This window comes from Oenanthe melanoleuca, chromosome 28 (assembly GCF_029582105.1).
Source record: "Oenanthe melanoleuca isolate GR-GAL-2019-014 chromosome 28, OMel1.0, whole genome shotgun sequence".
Lineage (NCBI taxonomy): Eukaryota > Metazoa > Chordata > Aves > Passeriformes > Muscicapidae > Oenanthe > Oenanthe melanoleuca.
The window spans coordinates 2,258,330-2,286,152 of NC_079361.1; the positions used below are offsets into that span (position 1 = coordinate 2,258,330).

The 27,823-nt window shown below is 48.6% G+C and overlaps 1 protein-coding gene across 6 annotated transcripts in view; it reads left to right on the plus strand.

The window, feature by feature from the left end:
* Window positions 1–505: 505 nt before the first annotated feature.
* LOC130264502 (DNA-binding protein RFX2-like) overlaps window positions 506–27,823 on the plus strand; it is a 70,578-nt gene continuing 43,260 nt past the window's right edge. For 3 of the 6 annotated variants that reach the window (XM_056512730.1, XM_056512727.1, XM_056512728.1), the window contains exon 1: window positions 525–631. The gene's annotated coding sequence lies outside the window, so the exon portion shown is untranslated. Of the gene's footprint in view, window positions 632–27,823 lie in introns of all 6 variants that reach the window. The other 3 variants (XM_056512731.1, XM_056512732.1, XM_056512729.1) reach the window with 3 other exon arrangements.

The window sequence follows — 27,823 nt, forward strand, 5'->3', positions numbered from 1 at the left end:
CCGGGCCCGCAGCCTTTCACCGATATCCCCCAAATTCACCCCAAACCCCACTTGCTGTCGGTGACGTCACGCCCCGTCGCCATGACGACGCCTTGATGTCACGCGGAGCGGGTTAAATAAAAAACCAAACAACCTCAGCGGCAACGGGAGAAAACGCCAGGCCGCCACTTTGTAACGTTTAACAGCCGGAAAATCAACTTTTTTTGGAGGGTGGGTGATTTATTGAGGTGAAATCACCGAGGCGCGCGCCCGGCCCCGCCCCTTCCCCTCCTGCCCCGCGCGCCTGCGCGCGTCACGCGCCCGCCCCGCCCCGCGCCGAGGCGCCAAACCGCGCGCCAAGCGCTGGCCACGCCCCCTCCGCCGCCCCATTGGTGCTCCCACCGCGCGTCCCGCCCCCTCGGATGATGGACAGGCGCTGCACCAATGGAAAGCAGACAAGCGCTGGGCACGGCCCTTTAGGGCGGGGCCGGGCCGTGACGCGAGGGGCCGGGGTAGCAACAGTTGCCTCGAGACCCGGCGCCCGGCGCCATAGTGACCGTAGCCCTGGAGACTGTTACTTGCCAACGGCGGCAACGCGCGGCCCCGGCGGCCGGAGCCCAGCGCAGCCCGCGGCACCCGGCGGGGACGGCAGGTGAGCGGGGCCGCCCCGCGACGGGCTGGACGTGGGACCGCGGCCGGGGGTGGGGGGGTGCCGGGGATGTGCGCGGTGTCCGCGGGGCCGGCGCGGCTCGGGCCGGCGGCGCTCACCCCGCTTGTCCCGGCGCGGGATGCGCGGCCCCGCTGCTCGCCGGGGCGGGGGGCACCGAACGCGCCGCCCCCGGAAAGTTGGGAGCGGGAGAGCGGCGGAGGCGGCAGCGCCGAACCGCCCCGGGCTCCCCCTCCCCGGCCGGCGGCGCTGCCCCGGGGCACCGCCCGCAGCGCGGCCCCGCCCGGGCCCGGGAACGGCTCCGCCCGGCCGCCGGGGGCTCCCGGAACTGCGCGGCTGCGAGCCCCGGAGTGTCCGCTCAGGGTCGGGAGGGGCACGGGGCTCGGGGTCGGCAGTGCGCCCGTGCCCCTCTCGGTGCTTTCCTGTCCCCGTGCTGCCCCTGTCCCTCTCTCCACGCTGTCTCTGTCTCTCTCTTCCTGCCGTCCCCCTCGCTGTGCTGTCCCTGTCCCTTTCTTCCCGCTGTTCCCGTCCCTCTCTCTTCCTGCTGTCCCCATCCCTCTCTCTCCATGCTCTCCCCGTGCTGTCCCTGTCCCTCTCTTCCTGCTGTCCCCTTCCCCATGCTGTCCCCCTGCCCATGCTGTTCTTGTCCCTCTCCCTCTTTTTCTGCCATCCCCCTCCCCGTTCTGTCCCCGTCCCCCTCCCCGTGCTGTCCCCGACCCCCCGAGCGCTCCTCCTCCTCCTCTTTGGGGGTGGAGGGAGGTGATTTCAACTCCAGCTCATCCCTGGAGTTTGCCAGAGCTGGGAGATCCCGGCGCTCGGTGTCGTGTCGGTCTTAGAAACGAGGGGAAATCGCAGCGAGACCTATTTGCGAGCATCTGCCGTCTGTTCTTGCCGTGGTTTCTCCTGTTTGTTTTGAATAAAGTGTGTTGTGAAACAAGATTCATCTCCTGTTAGAGTGGGATTTTGTGGACGTGCCTGTTTCAAGCGTGAGTTCCTGCTGCCTGATTAAATCTTTCCATTCTTTTTATTTAGATAGCGCTCTGAAGCCTTTATTTTGACTTTGCTATTGAAAGCGGTGAGACTTACTAATTAAAGAGCAGAATAAATAATAATTTTATTAAATATTGTTAAATCTACTTTACCTTTTTGCATTTGGAATGTCCTTAAACTGAGGCTTTAACTGGTAGGTTAAACTGAGAGCTCAGGTTCGGAATCATTTAGTCAAGGCTTTTTTCATCTGCTTCTGCCCAAACTTTTCAACTCTGTCTTGGTTACAAATCATTTGAGAATAGAGAGTAACGTCTGGCTTAGAAAAAAGGAAAAAAACAGTCTCTAAATACCAACCTAAACTCCTGGGCTTCTCTCTCTGCCTCTGCTGTTTCACTTTTCAGTCTGAGTTTGCCTCAGCCAGTTCAGGATCAGTTTAGTCTCAGGTTTTATTTTAAAGTGGCAGGTTTAGTGGAAGGGGAGGCATTTTGGGAGGCTCTTTCATGGTTATCTCGTTCAAGATTCAATCAACCTCTGACTGTGTCTGCTGAGAGAGTTTGGGATGAGCAGTTTGATTTCTAAAGTGAAAGTGGACCTTGTAGGAGCAGCCTGTGGGGCATTGGATACATGAAAATCTTAGTTCATGTTTTAAAAAAACCAACACATCCAGCTGAGTCTTTACCTCTCAGTGTTGCTGTCCCAAGGGAGGGGACATGTATTGGAATTCTGTGAGATGTGTTGCATTTGCCTTGGGGTTACACAGCTGTGGGAGGCTCTGGGGGTTTGTTGTTTGGAGTTGGTGTTGTCAGAGCTGTTCCCATAACCACGAGGTTTGGAATTGCTCATCTTTTTAATCAGAATCTGGGTTCTCAGGTAACAACAGGATCGTGGCCTGAAGGCTGAAAGCACAGACAGAAAGGGTTGACAGCTGGAATTTCTTTGTCCCTGCTTGCTTCCTGCAGAACAGGAATGATCCCAGTTGGAGATAGGGAGAGGAGATCCCCTGCCGCGGAGGAAAGGCAGAGCCAGGTCCCTCCCAGCCACTCCCACAGACAGTCCCTGCTTTGCATCTCCCTGCTGATCCATTTGCATCTCATGAATTCCTCTCCCAGGAGCGTGTCCCTGTCCTGGGGCCCCTGTGCCAGCTCTGCTCCTGGGGGTCTGAGCCAGTGGGAAATGTGCAGCACCTGGAGAGGGGTGAGACCTGCAGGCAGCACACTGGGGCCGCAACAGCAGCACGTTCTTCTCCTTTAGCATCAGGTCTGCCCTCTCAAAGAGTGCTTTGTTGCTTTGCCATATACGTTTGTAGGATTGCTGTATAAATTTGTAGATTTGGCCTGAAAATGGAGGATCCTCCTTCCACACTGAGCCTCTGCAGCCGGGCTGGGAGGGAACGATGGGGTCACCATTCCAAGACTGAGTGTGGTCTAGAGAGAGTCGCTGTTAAATCATGTGTTAGGTATGTGAAGGTACATCAGAAATACACTTTCTGTGTCCTTTTGTGTGTGTAAACAGGATCAGACCCATCCCTGGAAGTGTCCAAGGCCAGGTTGGAGCACCCTGGGCCAGTGGAAGGTGTCCCTGCCCTTGGGACAGGGTGCACCAAAGAGGGATTTCAGCTCCCTTCCAACCCAACCTATTCTGGGATTCTGTAATCACTGAGCAGCCAGTGCCTCTGATGTCGCCGTTTGCCCTGGCTTTTGGGGGAAATCCTCCAGCTGAGAGCATTCCCTGCCACTAAAAGTCATTTCTGCCACTAAATAACTTCGAGGCTGCCACAAGCGCGGCGGAATAGACGGCGCCAGTCATTGTCTTTAAATAGTCCCTTGCTTGTAACACCTCTGAGCACCGACAGCTGCCACGTTTAATCACAACATGTTTTCCCTGCCGCTCCAGGCCCGTAAACAGAGCTGCTTTCCCGTATTCCAGCCCATTTCCCCCGCTCTGCTCCAGCTAAAAGCGGAGTCCGGGCGCGCCGCTGATTCAACAGGCGGCTCCCGCCCGCTCGGCTCCTCCGCCCGGGGTTGTGCCGAGCCTGCCGGGTCAGGTTTAACCCCATCCGAGCCTGCCGGGTCAGGTTTAACCCCATCCGAGCATCCCGGGTCAGGTTTAACCCGTGCCGAGCCTGCCGGGTCAGGTTTAACCCCATCCGAGCCTCCCGGGTCAGGTTTAATCCGAGCCGAGTCTCCCGGGTCAGGTTTAACCCCGGCCGAGCCTCCCGGGTCAGGTTTAACCCCATCCGAGCCTGCCGGGTCAGGTTTAACCCGAGCCGAGCCTGCCGGGTCAGGTTTAACCCAAGCCGAGCATCCCGGGTCAGGTTTAACCCGAGCCGAACTTCCCGGGTCAGGTTTAACCCGAGCCGAGCCTCCCGGGTCAGGTTTAACCCCGGCCGAGCCTCCCGGGTCAGGTTTAACCCGAGCCGAACTTCCCGGGTCAGGTTTAACCCGAGCCGAGTCTCCCTGGTCAGGTTTAACCCGTGCCGAGCCTCCCGGGTCAGGTTTAACCCGAGCCGAGCCTCCCGGGTCAGGTTTAACCCCGGCCGAGCCTCCCGGGTCAGGTTTAACCCGAGCCGAGCCTCCTGGGTCAGGTTTAACCCGAGCCGAGTCTCCCTGGTCAGGTTTAACCCGTGCCGAGCCTCCCGGGTCAGGTTTAACCCGAGCCGAACATCCCGGGTCAGGTTTAACCCCATCCGAGCATCCCGGGTCAGGTTTAACCCGAGCCGAGTCTCCCTGGTCAGGTTTAACCCGTGCCCAGCCTCCCGGGTCAGGTTTAACCCGTGCCGAGCCTCCCTGGTCAGGTTTAACCCGTGCCGAGCCTTTCTGGTCAGGTTTAACCCGAGCCGAGCCTCCCAGGTCAGGTTTAACCCGAGCCGAGCCTCCCGGGTCAGGTTTAACCCCATCCGAGCATCCCGGGTCAGGTTTAACCCCAGCCGAGCCTCCCGGGTCAGGTTTAACCCCAGCCGAGCCTCCCGGGTCAGGTTTAACCCGTGCCGAGCCTTTCTGGTCAGGTTTAACCCGTGCCGAGCCTCCCGGGTCAGGTTTAACCCGAGCCGAACTTCCCGGGTCAGGTTTAACCCCATCCGAGCATCCCGGGTCAGGTTTAACCCCAGCCGAGCCTCCCGGGTCAGTTTTAACCCGTGCCGATCCTCCCGGGTCAGGTTTAACTCCAGCCGAGCCTCCCGGGTCAGGTTTAACCCGTGCCGAGCCTCCCGGGTCAGGTTTAACCCCATCCGAGCATCCCGGGTCAGGTTTAACCCCAGCCGAGCCTCCCGGGTCAGGTTTAACCCCAGCCGAGCCTCCCGGGTCAGGTTTAACCCGTGCCGAGCCTTTCTGGTCAGGTTTAACCCGAGCCGAGCCTCCCGGGTCAGGTTTAACCCCAGCCGAGCCTCCCGGGTCAGGTTTAACCCGTGCCGAGCCTTTCTGGTCAGGTTTAACCCGTGCCGAGCCTCCCGGGTCAGGTTTAACCCGTGCCGAGCCTTTCTGGTCAGGTTTAACCCCAGCCGAGCCTCCCGGGTCAGGTTTAACCCGTGCCGAGCCTCCCGGGTCAGGTTTAACCCCAGCCGAGCCTCCCGGGTCAGGTTTAACCCGAGCCGAGCCTCCCGGGTCAGGTTTAACTCCAGCCGAGCCTCCCGGGTCAGGTTTAACCCTCGGAGCAAACGGAGCAGCAGAGCCGGGCTGGATCCGGGCCAGCCGAGCCCGGCGTGCCGGGACCCATCGCGATCCGGGATTGCCTCGCCGATATTTGACACGCTGGGAAGGGCTCTCTCTCTCTAATCTGCGCTTTGTTTTGTTTTATTTGGACTGGCAAGTCTTTATTCCTTTGTTCAAACACTCACAAATCCAGCTTATTGTCTGGGAACGTGCCGGCTTTCCCACGTCGGGATGTGTCCGTCCAAGCAGCTTATGGAGTAATTCTCCATAAATGCATAAATGGATGACAAAACCTTCCTTCAGCACATGGACCCCTTAACCCACTGAGCAGAGGAATCCAAGCATCTTATGGATTAATTATCCATTATTAAATTCATAAATAGATGACAAAACCTTCAGCACAAACTTTAACTCTCTGAGCAAAGAGGAGTCCATTTGTACAGGGCACTTCCTAGAGTCCCTTAGCACACAAAGACAGAGGAAATTATTTCAGGGTCAAATTATTTTCATTTAGGGGTGAGAAAAACAAAGTTCACAATTTAGAATTTTAGAAGTTTAATAAGGGATAAAACAAGGGACAAAAAATATCTATGAACGTGAAAGCCAATATTATATTTCATTTATAACAGGGGAAAGCAGAAAAAAAACACTTTCAGCTTTTGGTGATGTTTTATGAAAGGTGATGATTTCTAGAAAAGTTTAAATGTTGTTAATTCAGCTGAGTTGTTAAAACAATGCCTAGTTATGTCTAGACATGTGGTTTCATGTCAATGAATGAGAAAATCTTCCCACAGTATTCCTGCTCACTTATGTCACTGCAGGGTTAGGCAGTGTCTGCCCAGCAATAAAGTTACAAGGTGTATTTTAAATTTCAGCAGAAGCAATAAGTTTCCCAAACAGAACTTTAGAAACTGTTTTGGTTCCTTGATCTGGTCAGAAAATCACAGAAGAACCTTTCCCTGAGATCCATCCCAACCCCCTGACACAGCTTCATGTCGTTCCCTTGGTTATTTCCCAATGTTCCACAGGAGTGAAGAGCTGCAGAAATGCCAAAGAAAGCATTTGAAAAGTCATTTAAAGGCAATTAATAAGTTTGCTTTTTTTCTGAGTTACATTTCTATTAGGAATTTGTTTTTCTGAGCTTAATAAATGCCAGAGGAGTCTCAGCATTGTACAACTGTGTCGTGGGTGGAAGCTTTGCAAGAGGTTAATGACTGAACATTGCAGTCAAAGGAACAGGTCACAGAATGCTGCACCAATAATCACTTTTATATAAAGAATATGCAAACAAAAATCAGATGCTTTGTTTTCATGTCCCAAATGTGAAAGAAATCCTCAGTGTCTCCAGCGAGAAGCTGATAGAAATAATAACTATATTGACTGTGGAGATATTCCTCCGTGATGCTGCTTTTAGCTCATTTACATATTCCCACCATCCAGGTTCCACTAATCTTTTTTTTTTTCTTGTGTGAGGGGTTTTTTCTTTGGCTTCATGTGCAGAATGTGTGGATGTGTGTGAGGACAAACAGCAGCAGGTAGCTGTGTGCAGGCTCTGGGGAGGAGCAGCTGGACACACGTCCCTGTCTCCCCTGGCAGGGTGACACCATGCTCTGACTCCTTCAGGGCATCTCTGATCCTTACAAAATCTCATCCTGGCAAAGAAAATGTGGAACATGAGCAGGAACAAAGCAGAGGCTCAGGGGATGGCAGCATGCAGCAGCATCTCTGGGTCAGGGGCTGGAGTGGCAGGATAAGGGGGAATGGGTTGAAACTGAAAAAGAGGAAATTTAGGTTTAATAACCAAAGAAATTCTTCACTGTCAGGAGGGTGAATCACAGGTTTTCCAGAGATGTGCCTGCCTCATCCCTGGAAGTGTCCAAGGCCAGGCTGGATGGGGTTTGGAGCAGCCTGGGGTAGTGGGAGTTGTCCCTGCCCACGGCAGGAGTGGGATGGGAGGAGCTTTAATTTCCCTTCCAGCCCAAACCATTCTGTGATTCTGTGTTTGCACATAAAATTGTATTTCCCCCATCCCTTCTAGAGAATAGAATCCTGGCTGGATTTACTTCTCTCCCAAGCAGCTTTGGAGTGCACATTTTCCCATCAGGAACCAAATCCATGCTCTAAACCTCACAAATATCCCATTTGCAGCTGTGCTGGGATGAGGGAACCCTTGTGGACTCCACACATCAGGAGCAAATCCAGGTGTGAAAAGAGATGGTTCTGTCCCCATGGCTGAGTTTTGGAAGGGCAGGAGGGTGAAGTCAATGCTGAGGCTGTGCAGAGAGGCACCAGTAATTCAGGAATTTGTCTGGGATTACGTGGCTGGTGGTTCTTGGAGGTTAACACGAGGCAAAGGGTCCTGCTGAATGGAGCCTGTAATTAGGGATGCCTCTTCTGGAGGTGTCACTAGTTAAGACTGACAAGAAACATCAGGGGAAGAGGAGAGAAGGGAAAATGTGGGGGTGGAATGATTATAGGCAAACAACCTCAGCAGAATTAGCAATTTCCTTAACCACCACCTGGTTAGTCATTGTCAGACTGTTCCTTAGTATCAGCTTAAGATCCCATTGCCACCATGACAACCCTGGAACTGTTCTGGAGAATTTCTGGCTTAACACACAGCTGATTAAACATTCACCCTGCCCAGGGAATTATATCAGTTATTCTCATTCTTCTGACCTCTGGTGTCTGGGAGTCCTGGAGGCTTTAGATAAAGCAGCCTCACAGTGACAGGTAAAACCCTGCACTGCTCTTGTCCCTGTGCAGCTGAGCAGGGACAGAGTGGGACATTTGACAAGGACATTTTTCCCCCTAAGACAGTGATTGGAGAAACCAGGGCACTAAGCACTGAAATGTTATTATTATCTTATAGAGACATCCAGCAGTGCTACACAGCAATACAGTGATGGCCTCAATGCAATGCTGGTGGAAGTTACTGTGCTCCCCTGATTTGTGAGGGTTATTTATGATGGATGAGTGTCTTCTGGAACAGACCTGAGCATCTGGTGATGCTTTTGCACACAGGATTTCCCGAGTTTTAGGTGCTGTTGGAATGGAGCATCCACTCATGTGAAAGGGAATGGCTTTAAGCTGAAGGAGAGGAGGTTTAGATGAATATCAGGAAGGAATTGTTGCCTGGGTGAGTGATGAGGCTGTGGCACAGGCTGCCCAGAGAAGCTGTGTGGAAGTGTTCCAGGCCAGGCTGGATGGGGCTTGGAGCAACCTGGTCTGGTGGGAGGTGGGAGAAAGCAGAACAGGATGAGCTTTAAGGTCCTTTCCAACCCAAACCATTCTGGGATTTTTCTTCTGTTCCCTTTTTGGCTTTCTCCGATATCTGATCCTGAGCTGAGCTGATGCTTGATGATGTGTGGGTTGGCTTAGTGCTGATGGTCCCTAGGATGGGTTCAGTTCCTGGCTGGTAATGGACAGTTTCACAGTTAGATATTTATTAATTATCCTTTACTTGGTGTATGAACAGAGCTGCTCTGCCCAGGCTCCCCAGGGAATGGTCCCCAAGGCTGCCAGAGCTGCAGGAGCGTTTGGACAGCGCTCTCAGGGATGCTCAGGGTGGGGCTGTTGGGGGCTGGGCAGGGCCAGGGGCTGCACTGATCATCCCTGAGGGTCCCAACCACTCAGGATATTTGGGATCCTGTGACCCAGGCTGGAGCAGGAGGCACCTGGAGATGTGTCCCCTTCTCATGGGAAACAAGGCATGGAATCAAGGATGGGTTCTGCACAGAGCTGGATATTCCAGCCAGCTCTGGGGCCTTTCTGACAGTCTCATATTTTCTGTTCCCCAGGGCTCTTGTTTGGGCAGCAAAGGGAGGTTGTGCAGAGCCTGTGATAAGGTGGGAGGAAGCAGGCTGGGAGATAAGCTCAGGCTCTCTGGGTGCTGGAGGTGCTTTGGCAGCGCTGTCACCTCACTGCTCTGTGCAAGGATGTTTTTCTCCTCCTTCCCTGAGCTGTCTGGGATGGTCCAGTCTAAAAAAACAACTCAAAATCCACTTCTGGACTGTGAAATGTGGGGAGAGATGGGAATAAGTGCACATGGAGTGGTTCTGTCTAATTTATCTTCAGTCCTTGCATTTTAACAATTTATTTTGCTGTACAAACCCCCACCCTTCACCCCAAAGGAGATGAAATGCAGATCTTTTCAAATATTCATGACCTTAAATGACCAATCATGGGAGGAAATTTTTCTTTAATAGGTACAAATAATAAGAAAAATTAATGGTTCCTGGTCACCAGGCTGGTCTTCAGAGCTTCCTTTTTCCTAGCAAATATTTATTCTCCTTAATGTGACAGATGTGCACCATTGTTAGAAGACTTCCACCTGCCAGGAAGGTGAAATATCCTCCACAGAATATTTCCTTAAGCCCCTGGAAGAACCTGGGGCTTGCCTGCAGGCTGCTCAGCTCTCACAGCTGCTTGCACTCAGAATTAAATTTTTCTATATGAATCACCTCCCCTCAAACCAGAAATGCAAAGTTCACCCTCATATTTTAGGCACCTCCTTTGTCACATTGACCTGCCCTACTCTGACCTGAGCTGGGCTTGCAAAAGCAAAGTTGTTGCTACTCCTGGTGTAGCTTAGAGATTTCTTGGGGTCCATATTTTCATTTTGGAATAGTTTTTATGGGAAGCTCTGGGAGTTTCCATAAGATCATTCCCAACACTCTGACTGTCACAGCTGTGGCTGCCCCTGGATCCCTGCAGTGTCCAAAGCCAGGTAATTGTGCAAAGTGAGGAGTTGTAAACCAAAAAATTCATTTTTCAAATTGTGCTGGAACAGCAAAAGTGCTTTTTGATTCTTACCACTGCTGTTCTCTACAGTTTCATTCCTCCCAGTGTAGATGCTGCACAGAATGTAAAAATCTTAAAAACAAAAACAACAAAACAAAAAGAACCCCTCAAACCAAACCAAACAACAAACCCTAAAACATCCCCATAAAAAACCAAAACCAAAAAACCAAACAAACAAAAATAAAGAACCTCACAAAATCCCAGCTTGGTTTTAGGTATAAAATGCAGTAATTTTTTTTTTGTAACAATCAGAAAACTCTGTGTTCCCAGAGATTTCTACCTGGCTACTGAAATTTAGAGTCAGTTCATTATTTAATCTTATAAAGTGATTATAAACTGATAAAGTATAAAACTTATAAAGTGAGGTAGGGGCAGTTAAGTAGAAATAGCTTAAGTCTCATTATCTAATATTAGATAAATATTAATTAAAATTTTTATAATTTTAAATAAAATTACTCATATTAGTTAAAAAACATAAAATTCTGAGCTGTTGCAGTGCCAGGAGTCCCAAAAGGATCCCCCAGTAATGTCACCCTGGATGGGGTGGGGTTTGCTGTGTGCTCTCAGGTTTTGTGGGAGAGGCAGAGCAAAGATCACCTCACAGGGTTAATTATTGAATTATTCTGTGCTGGTTTCATCTGTCACAGGAGCTCCTGTGCAATCCCACCCAGGACATTCCAGCACTGCTGCGTCACCCTCTGCTGGGCTGGGCTGGGCCACAGCTGAGTGAGGAACCTCAGGGCTCCTTGGGTTAATTAAATCCCTGTTAATTAGGGATGAACCCCATGGAGAGGGACATCATTCTGTTCAGAAATTAGCAGGAACAGCCCTTGGACATGAACAGTGCCTTGTTTCCCTGTGAAATAAAACTCACCCTCCCAGTTTGCTGATACCAGTTTGGGGCTGTTTGGAGCTCCAAAGGCAGCCAGGGGTCTCAGTGGTGGCATCTTGGGTCTGGGAGAAATCCTGATCTGCTCTGAAATCTGCTCTGAAATCTGCTCTGGAGCTGGGGGTTGTCCTGGTCTGAAGGACAGGTGTCTGCCAATAAAGGCAGGAGCTTCTCTTTGAAATGGAGAATGGAAACCCCCTCCCTCCAAATTATTATAATTTTGAAATTAAGGGGCTCTCAGGCAAAGATATGGGAATTAGGAATAACAGTTCTTTATTAGGAAAATTAAAATAGAAATGCAGTATTACAAAAAATAATCACAGCCCCTGCCAGAGTCAGAATCCAAGCTGACACCCGTCAGTCAGTCAGGGTGTTGGCACAGTCCCATTCAATGGTGGCTGCATCCTCCTGCAGGGGCAGATGTGGTTCAGCTGGAGCAGTGCTCCTGGAGAAGGTGCAGTTTCCTCTGAAGCTCCAGGGATGATGTGCAAAGGTCTGGTTTTCCTCTGGAATCCAGTGCAAAGATGGAAACTTGCTGTCCAAAATCTCAGTTTTTATCTGGGTAGGAAAGGCTTGGCTGCTCCCCTGGCTGGAGCATCTCCCAGTGGGATGATGGAATTTTATCAGTCATGCCCTGGGACTCACTGGCCATGAACAGGAGATATCTCCTGGAGGGAGGATGGGCTGTGGGAAGATAAAGATGATTGCCCAGCTGGTTTAAAGATGGCCCATGAGCAGATAATGTGTGCAGGAGATCAGGGTCACTGTCCCAGCCAGATGGGGACAGAATTCACATTTCTGGTCACACCAACACAGGGTGCTCACCTGGAGAAGGGGAGAATCCAGGGAGAGCTCAGAGCCCTTCCAGGTCCTCCAGGAGAACTGGAGAGAGTCTTGGGATAAGGGATGGAGGGACAGGGCATAGGGAATGGCTTCCACTGGAAAAGGGGAGATTTTTGTGGGATATTGGGAAGGAATTCCTCCCTGTGAGGGTGGGGAGGGGCTGGGTCCCTGGATCCCTGGCAGTGTCCCAGGCCAGGCTGCACTGGGGTTTGCAGCAGCAGGGATGGTGCAAGGTGTCCCTGCCATGGGATCTCCAGGATCCTTTCCCACCCAAAGCATTCCATGATTCTGTGATCACAGCCAGGACAAGGAGTGGATTGCAGAGTGAGTCTCTCTGTGGACTGCTTTGTCCTTTTCTGCCCTTTTTTTTCATGAATTAAATCTGTCACACAAACACGATCCACCTTGTCATGCTCAGCATTTTGAAGTCCCTGCCTGCTGCCCTGTGGGGAAATGTGCTTTGTCTTCAGCCCCACAGGTTCCTTGCAGGCTCTGTCTTTGTGAAAATCCGAATCACCACTTCCTTGCTGGGCACTGAAAGGAGATATTTTCATATCAAAACATCTGAGGGTGTGACTGTCACAAGAAAATCTCTGGGTTTTCAGGCCCTGGAACTGCAGCTGTATCAGTGCCTGGGATTTTTGGGTTATTTTCTAGATATTTATAGATTCTGATGTATAAAAATACACCTGTGTACATACATATACAGACACATGATGAGAGAGTGTATTTCCAAGAGTAAATTGTGATCAAGTGCAGTTCCAAGTGTGTTTATTCCACATTTCTGACTCATCTTTTTTCCTCTGGACTCCTCTCTGGGGTTTCTGTGCCACCTTAGACTCCCCTGTGTCAGGGGTCCTCCACACTCAGGCTGGGCTCTGAGGCATAAATTAATCTTATAAATATAAATTAGCCAGTCTCATATTTTTCTGATCCAAAATCCACATCCATTGGCAGAGTATGTTTGGGAAACCCTGCTTCATTTGCTCTGTGCTCTCATTTCCATTTTCCAGTAGGGAATAACTCAATCCCAGCTTTTTAAAAATTTTTTTTTCCCCTAGAAGCCAGAAAATTAAGATGGGCAAACTTGGATTAATATTTGTAAAGTGCTTTGAAAGCCTCAGGTGATTGTTGCTTTACTCACTGATCAAAACAAGACACACATTTTTAGGGGATGTTGTCATTATTGCTCTGCTTCCAGTTTTTTTGGGGAATGGTGTCACTATTTTTCTGCTTTGCACCCTGCTGGAGTATTTTGTGCACTTAGAGGCACTTAGAGAATCCCAGAATGGTTTGGTTGGAAAGGATCTCCTGGCTTCTTTCTGCTCCCTAAAAATGATCCCCCAGGGAAAGCCCCTACCCAAAGGACTTTCCTATTTTCCTATTTTAAAATTTCCTCCCCCAGTTTGCTGGGGGTGGGGATCCTGCAAGGCTTGAGCTGGTGGAGATGCAGAGTGATGCTCAGAGCTGTGTTTTGGTGCTGAAAAAACTGAGAGAGGGAAAATAGCCAACAAACCCCTGGAGAAATGGTTTAATTAGAGAAATTTGGGGGGAAGAGTGGCTGAGGCATTTCTTGCTGAAGTGACTCCAGTATCACTCTTCAGGCTGTTTTAGAATCCAGATGAGCACACAGCTAGAATGCTCTAAAAAGGGAATTTTGGAACAAAAATGAACTGCAGATGAGTAAAACTCCATTGTTCCATATTGCTGTTTGCAGGACCCAGTGAAACTCAGGAGATTTCCCTCTTTGCACATTTAAAAAGTCAATTTATATCATGGGTTAAATTCCTCCAGCTGTGTTCTAACCTTGTGTCCTTAAAAACCCCAAGGTTTTCCTTCAACTGCCACCAAATAATTAAATAATCACACACTGCAATTCTAATTCACTTTCCCCTAAGAATTGCTTAATACCTTGGTGATGAGTCTCTCCTTAGTCAATCATTAAGGAATTTCTGTTCCAACTTTTTATTTTGGCAGCTACATGCTTGAATTTATATTGTGATGTTTGGGCAATGAAATGTTGCACACAGTGAAGGTTTTGAATGCATTCTCTTGATTTCTGAGTGTTTTCTGAATATATGAGGATTGAATTATGTGATTAGCCAGAACATCATGCAATATTCTGCTGGGGAAGAGTAAATTGTCTGTGGATGAGTTTCCACTTTACACTTCAGGTTTATAACCATTGTAGCACAGCAGTGAAGTGGAAGTTGGTGACAACTGACAGCCTGTGGCCACTCTCCAGTGATTTTTATACCTTTTTCTTTCTCAGGTTTATAAAAATTTTACTAATTTTTCCTGCATCAGAAAGCTAATATAAGAGTTGAGCTACTGCCTGTTCCCTGGAAGAATGATTTCCCCCAAAACAGGAACATGTGCAGACTGGTTAGAGGACAGAGGCAGCAATCATGTCCAATAATGTAATAACAGAGGATTTTAATTTTAAAAGTCTGCCCCCAGTCCAGCCTCAGCTCTGTGAGTCCTTGGAGGATGCTGAGTGCTGCAAGGAGGGGAATCACCCCCAGGGTTGCCATTCTCTGAGTTTTGGACATCTGGGGCCATTTTCCCACTGCAGAAGCACAAACAGCTTTGGCCCTTGCACACACAGGGCTCGTGGGACTGGAGAGCCTGGCTACAAACACCATTTGATTAAATTTCTCTTCTCTTCTCTTCTCTTCTCTTCTCTTCTCTTCTCTTCTCTTCTCTTCTCTTCTCTTCTCTTCTCTTCTCTTCTCTTCTCTTCTCTTCTCTTCTCTTCTCTTCTCTTCTCTTCTCTTCTCTTCTCTTCTCTTCTCTTCTCTTCTCTTCTCTTCTCTTCTTTCCCCTTTCCCCTTTCCCCTTTCCCCTTTCCCCTTTTTCCCCCCTGTCCCCCTCTCCTCTTTTCCCCTTTTCCCTTCTCCCCCCACAGCTGTCACTGCCTCTTTCCCAGCCACCACCACCTCTTGTAGCTCCTATAAACCTCCCATTGTTGCTCCTTTGAGTCCATTTCCTGAATTGTGTCATCCCAGGCTCCCTCTGTACCTTTGTGTCACTCCTGGAGGGGAATCACCCACACTGGCACAAAGTGATTGTGAGAGACAAAACCCCTCAGCTGTGAGTGCAGAACAATGGGAATTATTGCTCCTGGAGTGCTTTCTGCCACAGCACCTGAGTGCAGATGCAGGGAAGATTAATGGTGCTCTCTTTTTTTCTCCCTTCCATCTGCAGAAAGTAAAACTTCTCCAGTAAAAAAAAAAATTCAATGTTCTATTGATTGTAAAAATTGGCTGTTGATGTCTTGATTGCTGGACTCCTCTGCCCTATACCACTCCTTTCATTTGAGCACCATGTGGTGAATAAGAGCAAAAAATGTCCCTTCTCATTTGGAAGGCTGAACTGGAAATTCAGGATTAACAAAATCTACTTGGCTTTTTTTTGCCTTTGAAACAGGCAGATGGGATCGTTTAACATATGATTTGCTAAAGCTTATTTTGACTGAAGTCTGATGTCAAGTAGCACCCCAAGCAAATATTTCAGAATAAAACACCATATTTCTGACTTACAACTCTGTTGCTGTTGGTTTAAACTAACTATGATGATAAAATCCCTGTGGCTGGCACAGGTTCTGGTAGCAGAGCTGGAATTGTTTGTGTACTGTATTTTAAACCACTTGTGTTTTCCTCTCTTACGTTAATGGAAAACATATTTTGACATCTTCCCCTTAGCTCCCTGCCTAAACTAACTGGGTGTGGAATTCCACTTGGCTGCACAGAAGAGATTCTTCCCTCTATTCCCCACCCAAATCTCTCCTTGGTAAATAAAGGAGCCAATGAAAGGTTAAGTTTTTTTAAGAGGACAAATCATTCTGCTGTTAAAATTGGCAGCACCGTGGTCTTTCCTGGCTACCTGCTGCTCTGAGGCTCTCCAGAGCTGCTGGAAGCTGGTTCTGAAATGCTCTGAGCTGTTGGAACACGTTTGGCTCAGAAATACCCAGAGCTCATGGCCCATCAGAGACCTGTGAGTCAGACAGAGGGAAGGGTTGAGGCTGGATGTTGTAGAAACCCCAATCCCAAAACCTCAATAACAGAATAAAGTGGAGTTCCATGCTCTGCCACCTGTCCTGTCTCCCCTACAGGAGAATTTCCTTCTCCCTACAGAACTCTTTTCCTTCTTTGTGTGTTTGGGAAGAGGGGATTTACCCTGTGGAATGTCAGATTAGTGCCAGGTTGTATCCGTTAAAATACAGGTTCATGCAATTCAGTCACAAAGGAAAGTTAACAGAGCAATAATGGGGTGATAATCAAACAATTCCTAATTTCAAAAGGAAAATAGAGTGAATCCCTAGTACAGTGGAAGAGCTGGATGCTGATTCCTCTGATCCTTTTGAAACTGTGCACTCAGGCAGGAGAGTTCAGCCTGAGGTGAGTTGATCAAACCTTCTACAATCTCTCCTATGGAAAAAAATCCTTTGAAAGCTTCCCAGCCCACACAGAGCAGGGTCTTGGCTCTCAGTGCCTCAGACTGATCTCCCTCTGCTTCTTGTGATGACAGATCTTCAATATTCTTCACAGCAGCATAAGGGGGGGAAAGCTGCTGCTGCTTCAGTGTTCTTGCACTGTGATTTTCCAAAATCCAGAATGAGTCAATGCCTCAGGCAGGTCTGAGGGGTTTAAACCCAGCAATATTCACCTGCTGTTCCTGGAGACACAAATATCCAGGAGCTACAGCATGGGCAGCATCCTCCTGGAAAGAAAAGATGTGTTCCTGCTTCTTTTGGCACAAAACTCTTTGGAATCAGCTGGGCTGTGGCTGGAAGGGAGGCTGGTCTTGCTCAGAACAAAAATGAGTTAATCCTTGCACTGGGAATTGGGCTCCTTGTGGGAATTTGAGAATATTTAAGTGGCCAAGAGAAGCACTGGCATCTCCTTCATGTGATCATAGAATTAAATCTGTGCAAATTCAATGACAGGCACAGCTTTGGGGCTGGAGTGGCACGGCAGAGACCTCCCAGTCCCATTCAAGTGTGGCAGGAGATTGATATTTGAAATATCCTGGAAAAAAAAAGCAATTCCAGGTGTGCTGGCTGTGCCAGAACCTCAGGTGATGCTGAGGAGATTCCTCCTCCCTCTGCCTTTTCTGCTCCTTTAGGAGCTGAGGGGAAATTTTTTTTTATTATTATTTTTTTTCTCTGTTATAGTGTGGATTTTAAAGGAGCTCTTTCCTAATATTTTTCCCAGAAATTCTTGGAATTTTGGCAGATTTTGAGTATTTTAGTGCAGATTTTAGGACTTTTTGGACCATTCTTAATGCAATTTTTGTGGGGTTTTCTGCCATTTTAAGTCAGATTTCCCTTGGAGTTTTTCCCACCCATTTTCCCCATTTTTTTCCCTCAGAAATTCCTGGAATCTCGCTGGCATTTGGGCCCATTTGGAGGTTTTTTAGTGCAAATTTTAGGACTTTTTTGGCCATTTTTTGCATGATTTTTGGGGCATTTGTGCATTTCTTAGTGAGATTTTTTAAGCTGAATTTTTCCTGGATTTTTCCCTGATTCTTTTCCCCCTAAATCCTCAGAATTTTGGCAGGTTTGGGCTGTTTCATTGCAGATTTTGGGTGTCCAGTGACTGATTTTAGGACTTCTTCACAGCACTCAGTGCTCTGGGCTGGTGATAAGCTGAGGACCAGTCACAGCTTGGACTCCATGGGCTGGGAGGTTTTTTTCCAGCCTAAATGATTCTCTCTTACAAAACCCTTTTTCCCCTGCAAGAATATTCCTAGAAAACCTTTCTCTTTGCTCCACTGGTATTTGCATTGCTGATTATTTGGCCTTAGGAGAAGAGTTGCTCTGCTCTCAGCAGCTGGTGGCTTTCCTTTCCAGAGGAGATGGATTTGTTTTTTCCCTCCCTGAATAATTTAGATACTATTCATAGCTTAAAAATGTTACTTTGCAGAGTAACGAGGTGATTGTATGAGGCTGAAAATGAATGTTCTGATGTATTTCCACCTGCAAATTACAAAACTGCTGCGTGAAGTTTGCTTTAGGGACTCCAGTTCAGTCTGCATTTAATCAATTTGTTTTGTGGAGGAAAATCTATATCAAATCTGGCAGCCCTTTTAATGGGTATGTTTCAGAAATGAAATTATGCCTGATTCTGGTTCCAAATGTGCTGTGACATTCGTGTTTAAAAGAAAAATTAAAATTACAAGTTTTGCTTCTCTTCATTGTGAAATGGGCAGGCATTGTGTATAAAGAGAATTGTTTCAGTTTTTAAACCTTTTTAACAGGTTTTATCACCCTTTAAAACATTTTTAATAGTTTTTGTCATCCTCAACTGATACTGGTTAGAAGTGGAGCCCCAGCATAAGAAATGTCTCATAATTGGAAAAACAAACATTTTCTGGCTGGCTTGTATTAGAGAAAACACTTAGCCTGGAATTTTGGATTGGGCTGGTGACATAAATCAATAAGATGCTCCAAGCTGAGGCAAATACTCATTTCTTTGTTTGGAAGATGTGAGCAGTGACACAAATGGGACCCTCTCATCCCCAGTCCCTCCCACACAGTGTGAAGGTATCACACAAAAGATACTGGGCAGGAATTGTTCCCTGGGAGGGTGGGGAGCCCTGGCACAGGGTGCCCAGAGCAGCTGTGGCTGCCCCTGGATCCCTGGCAGTGTCCCAGGCCAGGCTGGACATTGGGGCTGGAGCAGCCTGGGACAGTGGGAGGTGTCCCTGCCAGGGCAGGGGTGGCACTGGATGGGATTTAATGTCCCTTCCAACCCAAACCATCCTGGGATTCTATTTCAGAATATTTCTGTTTTCAGAAATTGTATTTCCCCCATTGAATCACAGTCTGGGAAACCCCTACAGTTCACATAATAAGAATATGGGAAACAATTAATTCAAGCCCAGAACTTGTGCTTGTTTTCACCAGGTAACACCAATGTGTTTGTTACAGCCTGGACATGGACAGCACTTTTAATTCCTCCTTCCAGATGTGAAAGCTTCCTCACTGTTCAGCAGATACCAGATGTTGTTTCTTAGCTAACATTTGCCATCATTGCATCCCAGGCCAGGTTGAACATTGGGGTTGGAGCAGCCTGGGACAGTGGGAGGTGTCCCTGCCATGGCAGGGGTGGCACTGGGTGGGATTTAATGTCCCTCCCACCCAAACCCACAGAGTTACTGTGAATATTTCCATTGCTTGGCAGCTTCTCTGGAGCCCCCTGCAGCAGAGGAGAGTCTGATCCCTAAACTTTGTGCTGCCAGGACCTGCCCTGTGATGCTGTCCAGGCTCTGGAGGTGCCTGTGGGATGCTCCTCTCTGCCCCTCTCTGCTCCTCTCTGCTCCTCCCTCCTCACTTCAGTTCAGAGTGGAGGCATTCTTAGCATTCCTTCCAGTCTGCACCGTAGCTACAAACATCTAATCACACTTCTCCACAACAACTGGCCTGTAAATTAACATTAGAATGGATTGGAAGGGTTTGTAATTACTCAGAAATGTCACTGGGCTGGAAGCCTGCAGGGCTCTGCCTGTCAGCAGCCTTCCCTCTCCTGCTTCTTGGAGTCTTCCTGCAGGTGAAAAATTCATTTTTTGGGGTTTTGTTGTCCTGAGCAGCACCTTGTTGTAATGATTATCCTAATAATGGTACAGGAGTGTCACCAAAGTGAGGGACCAGCCTCAGGGGAGCTGCATACATCACTGAATTTCTTTGCTGAGCTAAAGTGTCCCAGGCATTTTTAAACACCACCAGCTTCTGCTTTCGTCTGTCCCATCCCAATTTTTATATTTATTTCTTCGGACAAAACAGCCACTGGAATGGCTGGAAGAGTTGCCTTTGGCAGGGAAGGGGATGCTGCCCCCAGAACTGGCTCTCAGAGTAAGGGGAGCAGAAATTTTGGAATTATATCTCAAATCCTGCCGTGGGCAGGGCAGCAGCATCTTCCTGCTGCCCATCTCTGGCAAAATCAGGGTTATTCCCACAGGAGAATTCCCACCTGCAGAGGGACACGAGGGCTGCAGCTCTGGGGGTGGTTGCTGCTTCACCAAACTGACACTGGAATTTTTGGCTCCCTGTGTGGGCAGCACTGCAGTTCCCTCCGAGCTTGGCTGGGAGCAGCTGCATCTCCTGCTGTATCAAAAATGAGTTTTTCATCCCCTAAGGAGAGCTCCAGGTGGGTAGTGCAGGGTGGTGGATACATCCCATGCTGGAACTAAACTGGGAATTATCTACAGCTCCATTCCCAGCTTCCTTCAGCCAGCATTTCCTTTTGGGAAAAGAATGATCTGCCACGAATTGAGGTTGCTGCCTTTTTGTGGAAAGGGGGGAAGGAATGAAATAATAGTTAATACTTAATGCATATGAGCAGTGATGCTGCTGGGGTTGCCTAGCAGCCACTTAGACAAGCAAGAGAATAAAAAGGGCTGAGTGAATGTGTTTGGAGCTGCTTCCTTGGTCTGCGGGTGGAATCTGACCCATGCAGCCTTTTTTTTTTTTTTTTTTTGGGAGGGGGAGGAGATGGAATTTACCACTAATGGATATTTTAGCTCTGGATCATCTCTATCCACTCCCCCACCCCCATCTGGTTTTCCTTTTCAGGTTTTTTTTTTTTCAAGTGTAACTTGGAGAGCTTTAGCCAAAGGGAGGTGTTAAAGTTTTATGTGGTTTTTCTGGAGATGGAATAGGCAAAAAAAAAAAAAAAAATCCTCTCAAAGAGATTTTTTCCTTCTATTTAGGATGGTATCTCTGGCAGTCTGGAGATCATTAGCATTTCCTGGTCTCTTCAATATACTGCTCAGTAAATGCTGTAGAGACTGGAAATAACTCCTGCAGTCCCACTTAACACTCTTTGCATTGCTCTCCTTCCTGCAAGAAGTTCATTTCATCTTCTGAAAAGCAAAAGTAAAAAGAAACTTTTGAAAAAAAAAAAAAAAAAAAAAAAAAGAGGGGGGGGGTTTGAGCTCCTCTATGAGTGCAAATAAACTCCTTCCCCCATGAGACCAGAAATTCCCCAAAGTATAAGGTTGGGTTAAAACCCACTAGGAGATAAAAATAAGGAAGGCTGACAGTTTAAATAGTGATTTTCTGAAATCGTGTTCTTCTCTTGACTTTTTTTTTTTTTTTTTTTTTTCAGTGAAAGTTGGAAAGCTGGAAACCCTTTTCCTTGTCAGGCACTTGTGGGAGTTACAGGACTCCAGCAACTGGAATCCTAAAACCTCCTCTGCCATCCACACTTGAGAGGTGTGAACTCTCAATTTTAATGTGTTTCCCTCATCCCAGCAGTAATTTTTAGCATATTAAAACAGGGAAAAGGGCACTTAGGAGAAAGGAATGAAGTGAGAAGCATCTTGGACTGAATTTAGAATAAATATAGTGGGTCTTTGAGGGCAGCTGGTCTGTTTTACACTCTGAGAGGAGCTGATGGCTCTTGGGTCAGTGCCAGCAGAGATATCCCTGTAGGAATTCTGCTGTAAGGAGCAAGGGGGTCTGGCAGGGAGTTTTACAGGCTGGGCTGTGGGTGAGACCAGAGCTGGCTGGAGGTTGGTCACATTCTGCTCTTGTGAATTCTCTTTGAAGTCCTTCACTTGGCCAAATGTCCCAGTGCCAAAACATCTTTTCACCATTTTCACACAGTTTGGGGGCTGCAGTGCTGAAGGTGGCCTTAAAGCAATGATGGGATGGGCAAGGGTTGAATGAGCTTGGTTTGATTGACTTTTTCATTAATGAGTGTAAATGCTCTCAGATCACCTCAGAGAGCTGCAGGTGCTGTCTGTGTTGTCCCTTTGTCAGGGAGAGGCTTCAAATCATCACTTCTTCATTTCCAGTTGTCATTTTTAAGTTGCTCTTGCCTGACATCCATAAGTAGCTGCTCTCTGTTGAATGCTGCTCTGAACTCCAGCAAAACAATTTTTCTGGGTTTCCTCTTCTCGTGCAGGGCAGTTCCTCTGAGAGGGAGATAAATGCTGAAAGACCAAGGAGTAGTTTGAGGGCTGGGTCAGCAATAGCTGAGGGAAAAATATCCTTAAACAAAGAACCAAAATTTTGGAAGATTTTATTTAAAATGTGCTCAGGATTTTGACTTTTATTTTTCATCCAGTGGATGAGTGATTCCAGCTTTTTATGACACAAGAAGTGACAGAGCACCCTGGGGGACTGTGCATTCCATCAAAGGCTGGGCTTTACCCTGGAGGTCTTTCCCAATTTAGTGATTCTGTGATCAGTGGTAAAACACCTGGAGAACCACCAAAGGAAGCTCTGAAAGCACCCACAGCTGGAAATCCCCAGTGCTGAGCTTTTCTTCTCACTGCCAAGGTGAGCTGAAGGGATGCCCCTGCCTAAGCTTAGACTGAAAATCTGGAGAGACAAATTCTGGGAACCTGTGGCTGCAGTCTGTGTCTCACTGGTGATCAGCAAGCACAGCAGAACTTTTATGTGTTAGATCAGACCACAGCACCCAGGACAATGATGCTTCCACCAGCCCTGTTCTTTATTTCCCCAGAGCAAGCTCTCCCTTAAAATCCTCCAAGTGTCTCCACATTTTGGCTTATGATTAATTACCTCAAATTCTAATGTAAAAAAAATCGATGTGGAGAATTTAAATTAGCTTTCCATGTTCGTGGCACTAGAAGAAAACATCCTTGTGATTAATTTCTCCTCTTATCAAATCAGAGGACACTCCAAAACCACACACCCCTCTTCCAAAAGCTGATTTCCCAGCCAGGCTGCCTTCCCTGCATTCACAGCCACCACCAAGAAAAGCAAAACTGCTTTAAGTAAACTCAACCTTGCTTGAAAGAGATCTAAATTCTGCTGGAAAATTTGGAGGGGGTGGCACTGGATGGGCTTTAAGGTCCTTCCAATCCAAACCATTCTGTTTGGAGGGATCTACAAATAGGTGGGGAAAAAAACCAAAAAAACGAAATAAGTTGAAAGAGAACTTGCTGAGGGACTTGAGTAGTTTACCCCCAGCTCCAAAAAAAGCTTAATTCCTCAATATTATTATTTTCAAAAACCCCAACCGAACAAAAAGATTTCTCTGCCGAGCATCTGCTTTGACGAGCTAATCCGTTTATTCTGAAATGACAATTCAATAAAATAAACCCCAAGCGAAACAAAGCAGCGGCGGCGGCGCCCGCGGGGCCCCCCCCTCGCGGTTCCCATGGCAAAGGCGTTATTTGTCCTTCCCCTGGAAGGGCTCCTGCAAATACCCAAATAGCCGCTGACATCTTCGGCGGGCGGGGATGGGGATGTTTGGTTTGGGAAACGCCGCCCGCGTCTCCCGGCAACGGGAGGGGACCGCGTCACCATGGCAACGGCGCCCCAAACATCGCATCCTCCTCCTCCTCCCCCCGCGTCCTCCCGCCAGCCGCGCCTTCCTCCCCGCCCCGGCCTCTTCCTCGTTCGCCACGGGGATCTGGGAGCTTTGGGTGCTCCACAGAACCGCTCAGAGGGGTCCCCAAAACCTCTCAGAGGAATCCCCAAAATCCCTCAGAGGAGTCCCCAAAACCTCTCAGAGGAATCCCCAAAATCCCTCAGAGGAGTTCCCAAAATCCCTCAGAGGGGTTCCCAGAATCACTCAGAGGGGTCCCCAAAATCCTTCAGAGGGGCCTCAAAACTCTTCAGAGGGGTCCCCAAAATCACTCAAGAGGGGTCCCAAAACCCCTCAGAGGAATCCCCAAAATCCCTCAGAGGAGTCCCCAAAACCTCTCAGAGGATTCCTCAAAACTCATCAGGGGGGTCCTCAAAACTCCTCAGAAGGGTCCCCAAAACCTCTCAGAGGATTCCCCAAAACCTCTCAGAGGGGTCCCCAAAACTCCTCAGAGGGGTTTCAGAATGAGCAGTAAAGGCATTTCCCCCCCCACTCAACCCCTCTCCCAGTTTATAGTTCAAAAGGGTTAAAATCTTCCCCAAATGACCCAGCCTGTGGTGGGGATGGTGGGATGAGGTGGAACTGGGGATGGTGGGATGAGGTTTGGGTTTGGTGGGATGAGGTGAATTTAGGGCATGGTGGGATGAGGTGGGTTTAGGGCAGGATGGGATGAGGTGGGGTTTGGGGATGGTGGGATGAGGTTTGGGTTTAGTGGGATGAGGTGGGTTTAGGGCAGGATGGGATGAGGTGGGGTTTGGGGTCTCAGGGCCCCTGTCCATCCAGAGCAGAGACAGAAAGGTCACTGGGGTGAGCTGAGCTGCCCAGCACAAAGCACCCCCTCGTTCTCCAGGCCACAAATGGTGCCTACATGAATTTATTGCCTGGATAAACGATCTCACTCAGTTAATTCCAGTTCTGTCACAGTCAATTCTCTTTCTTTGGGACAGTGGGAGCTGTTGCAGTGTGGAGCTGTTGGAAGCCTTTATCTCCCATTCCTGCAGAGTTCCTTACAGTTTGTCTTATTGCTGTCCTCACCAAAAATCCACCAGTGCTGTTCTCCAAGTGCAGAATATTCAAATCCATGTTCCCAAACTGCATTTCTAGGACATCTACATCTTTGCCTTTCCAGGGAGAATTGCCTGTCTCTAGATAGTTTCCATCTTCTATTTGGGGTCTTGTTTAGTCCTGGAATCTGTGCCAGTCACCAGCAGCTTTATGAACCTTAAATTCCCACAAAAAAATCCCCAGCTCCTTCCTCCTCCTCACTGGAGCAGTGCAGTGCTGGGGAAGCAATTGCTGATGTCCCTGTACTGCTGAAATGTGCACTGGACACAGTCATGGAGTGGTTGAAGAGCTGCTGGGAGTTTAATTTTGGGCCACCCTGTGTGACTGAGGAGTGACTGGAGATCACAGAATCCTGGAATGGTTTGGGCTGGAAAGGTCCTTGAAGCCCATCCAGTGCCACCCCTGCCATGGGCAGGGGCTCCTTCCACTGTCCCAGGCTGCTCCAAGCTCAGTGCTTGGGCACTGCCAGGGATCCAGGGGCAGCCACAGCTGCTCTGGGAATTCCATCCCAGCCCCTCCCCACCCTCCTAGGGAACAATTCCTGCCCAATATCCCATCTAACCCTGCCTCCTGGTAGTTTGAAGCCATTCCCTGTGTCCTGTCCCTCCAGGCCCTTGTCCAAAATCCTTCTCCATTTTCTGTGGAGAGCAGGAGCAGAGCTCAGATTTTCGTGGTTGTTGCTCCCCAGTTACACCAGTTCTGGTCAGGGCAATGCTGCCTGTGTTGTGCTGAGCTGGGACAACCTGGAACCTCTTCCTCCTCTTCCTTATCTTCTTCCTCCTTTTCCTCCTCCTCTTCTGCCTCCCAAAGTACAAATCCCCAGTTCATCCCAGGGTTCACCCCATGGTGGGATCTTCTGGAGATCTGACTCCACTGATGCTGTAAAATCTGAGACAAAGTCATCTCTTCTCCAAACAGCCCCAGTTTGTGTTTGTTCTTGTTCTGCTTCACTTTGTGGGGCACCACCACGCTCATGAGTGGTGCAGTGTAAATAAATAGCAACACCCTGGGCTGTGCTGGCAGCAGTTCCTGCTGTGCTGGCTGGGACCAGCTGCTGTGCTGCCCCTCACCCCTATGGAATACTGCAGCAATCCCTCTGGAATACTGCAGCCAATCCCTATGGAATACTGCAGCAATCCCTCTGGAATACTGCAGCAATCCCTCTGGAATACTGCAGCCAATCCCTATGGAATACTGCAGCCAATCCCTATGGAATACTGCAGCCATTCCCCATGGAATACTGCAGCCAATCCCAATGGAATACTGCAGCCAATCCCTATGGAATACTGCAACCAATCCCAATGGAATACTGCAGCCAATCCCTATGGAATACTGCAGCAATCCCTATGGAATACTGCAGCCAATCCCTATGGAATACTGCAGCAATTCTCTATGGAATACTGCAGCAATCCCCTATGGAATACTGCAGCAATCCCTCTGGAATACTGCAGCAATCCCTCTGGAATACTGCAGCAATCCCTATGGAATACTGCAGCCAATCCCTATGGAATACTGCAGCAATTCCCTATGGAATACTGCAGCCAATCCCTATGGAATACTGCAGCAATTCTCTATGGAATACTGCAGCAATTCCCTGTGGAATACTGCAGCCAATCCCTATGGAATACTGCAGCAGTTCCCATGGAATACTGCAGCCAATCCCTATGGAATACTGCAGCCAATCCCCATGGAATACTGCAGCAATTCTCTATGGAATACTGCAGCAATCCCTGTGGAATACTGCAGCCAATCCCTAGGGAATACTGCAGCCAATCCCTATGGAATACTGCAGCCAATCCCTATGGAATACTGCAGCAATTCCTATGGAATACTGCAGCAATCCCTGTGGAATACTGCAGCCAATCCCTATGGAATACTGCAGCCAATCCCTATGGAATACTGCAGCCAATCCCTATGGAATACTGCAGCAATCCCTGTGGAATACTGCAGCCAATCCCTATGGAATACTGCAGCCAATCCCTAGGGAATACTGCAGCAATTCTCTATGGAATACTGCAGCCAATCCCTATGGAATACTGCAGCCAATCCCCTATGGAATACTGCAGCAATCCCTCTGGAATACTGCAGCCAATCCCTATGGAATACTGCAGCAATCCCCTATGGAATACTGCAGCAATCCCTATGGAATACTGCAGCAATCCCCTATGGAATACTGCAGCAATCCCTAGGGAATACTGCAGCCAATCCCTATGGAATACTGCAGCAATCCCTCTGGAATACTGCAGCCAATCCCTATGGAATACTGCAGCAATCCCTATGGAATACTGCAGCAATCCCCATGGAATACTGCAGCAATCCCTATGGAATACTGCAGCAATCCCCATGGAATACTGCAGCAATCCCTAGGGAATACTGCAGCCAATCCCCACGGAATACTGCAGCAATCCCTCTGGAATACTGCAGCAATCCCTATGGAATACTGCAGCAATCCCTATGGAATACTGCAGCAATCCCCTTGGAATACTGCAGCCAATCCCTATGGAATACTGCAGCCAATCCCCATGGAATACTGCAGCCAATCCCTATGGAATACTGCAGCAATTCTCTATGGAATACTGCAGCCAATCCCTCTGGAATACTGCAGCAATCCCTCTGGAATACTGCAGCCAATCCCTATGGAATACTGCAGCAATCCCTATGGAATACTGCAGCCAATCCCAATGGAATACTGCAGCCAATCCCTATGGAATACTGCCGCAATTCCCTATGGAATACTGCAGCAATCCCTATGGAATACTGCAGCCAATCCCTAGGGAATACTGCAGCAATTCTCTATGGAATACTGCAGCAATCCCCTTGGAATACTGCAGCAATCCCCTATGGAATACTGCAGCAATCCCTAGGGAATACTGCAGCCAATCCCTATGGAATACTGCAGCAATCCCTATGGAATACTGCAGCCAATCCCTATGGAATACTGCAGCCAATCCCTATGGAATACTGCAGCAATTCTCTATGGAATACTGCAGCCAATCCCTATGGAATACTGCAGCCAATCCCTATGGAATACTGCAGCAATTCCTGCTTCACACTGAAATCTCAGAAGGCTGCTTGGTCTAAAGCCAGTGCAGGACTGTCTAGTCTGAGCAAGTAACAAAGGAGGGCTGGTGAGCTACAGGTGTGAGTTAAACTGATCTCTTGGAATTCATCTCAAACAAGTGACACTTTCCATAGCTCTCTGACGTCAGACAAGCTATAAAAGCCATAGGACAAGCTATAAAAAGCAGCAGCAAGTTTTGCAGTTCCTTGTTCCAAAATGAGCCCAATTCAGCCAGAGGAGGATTGGCTGTACCCAGGTACCTGGGATTGTCCTGGGAGCAGGCACCAGCAGAGCCACACACTGCAGGGGACAAAGAACCAGAGGCTGATGATGGAAACTTTTTGATGTGTCTTGGAAAGAAACCTTTGAAATGTTTTTGTGCCAGATTTTTCCTGGAGGTGCTGTTTTCTCCCATGGGCCTGGAGGGACAGGACACAGGGAATGGCTTCTTACTGCCAGAGGGCAGGGCTGGATGGGATATTGGGCAGGAATTGTTCTCTGGAGGGTGGGGAGGGGCTGGGATGGAATTCCCAG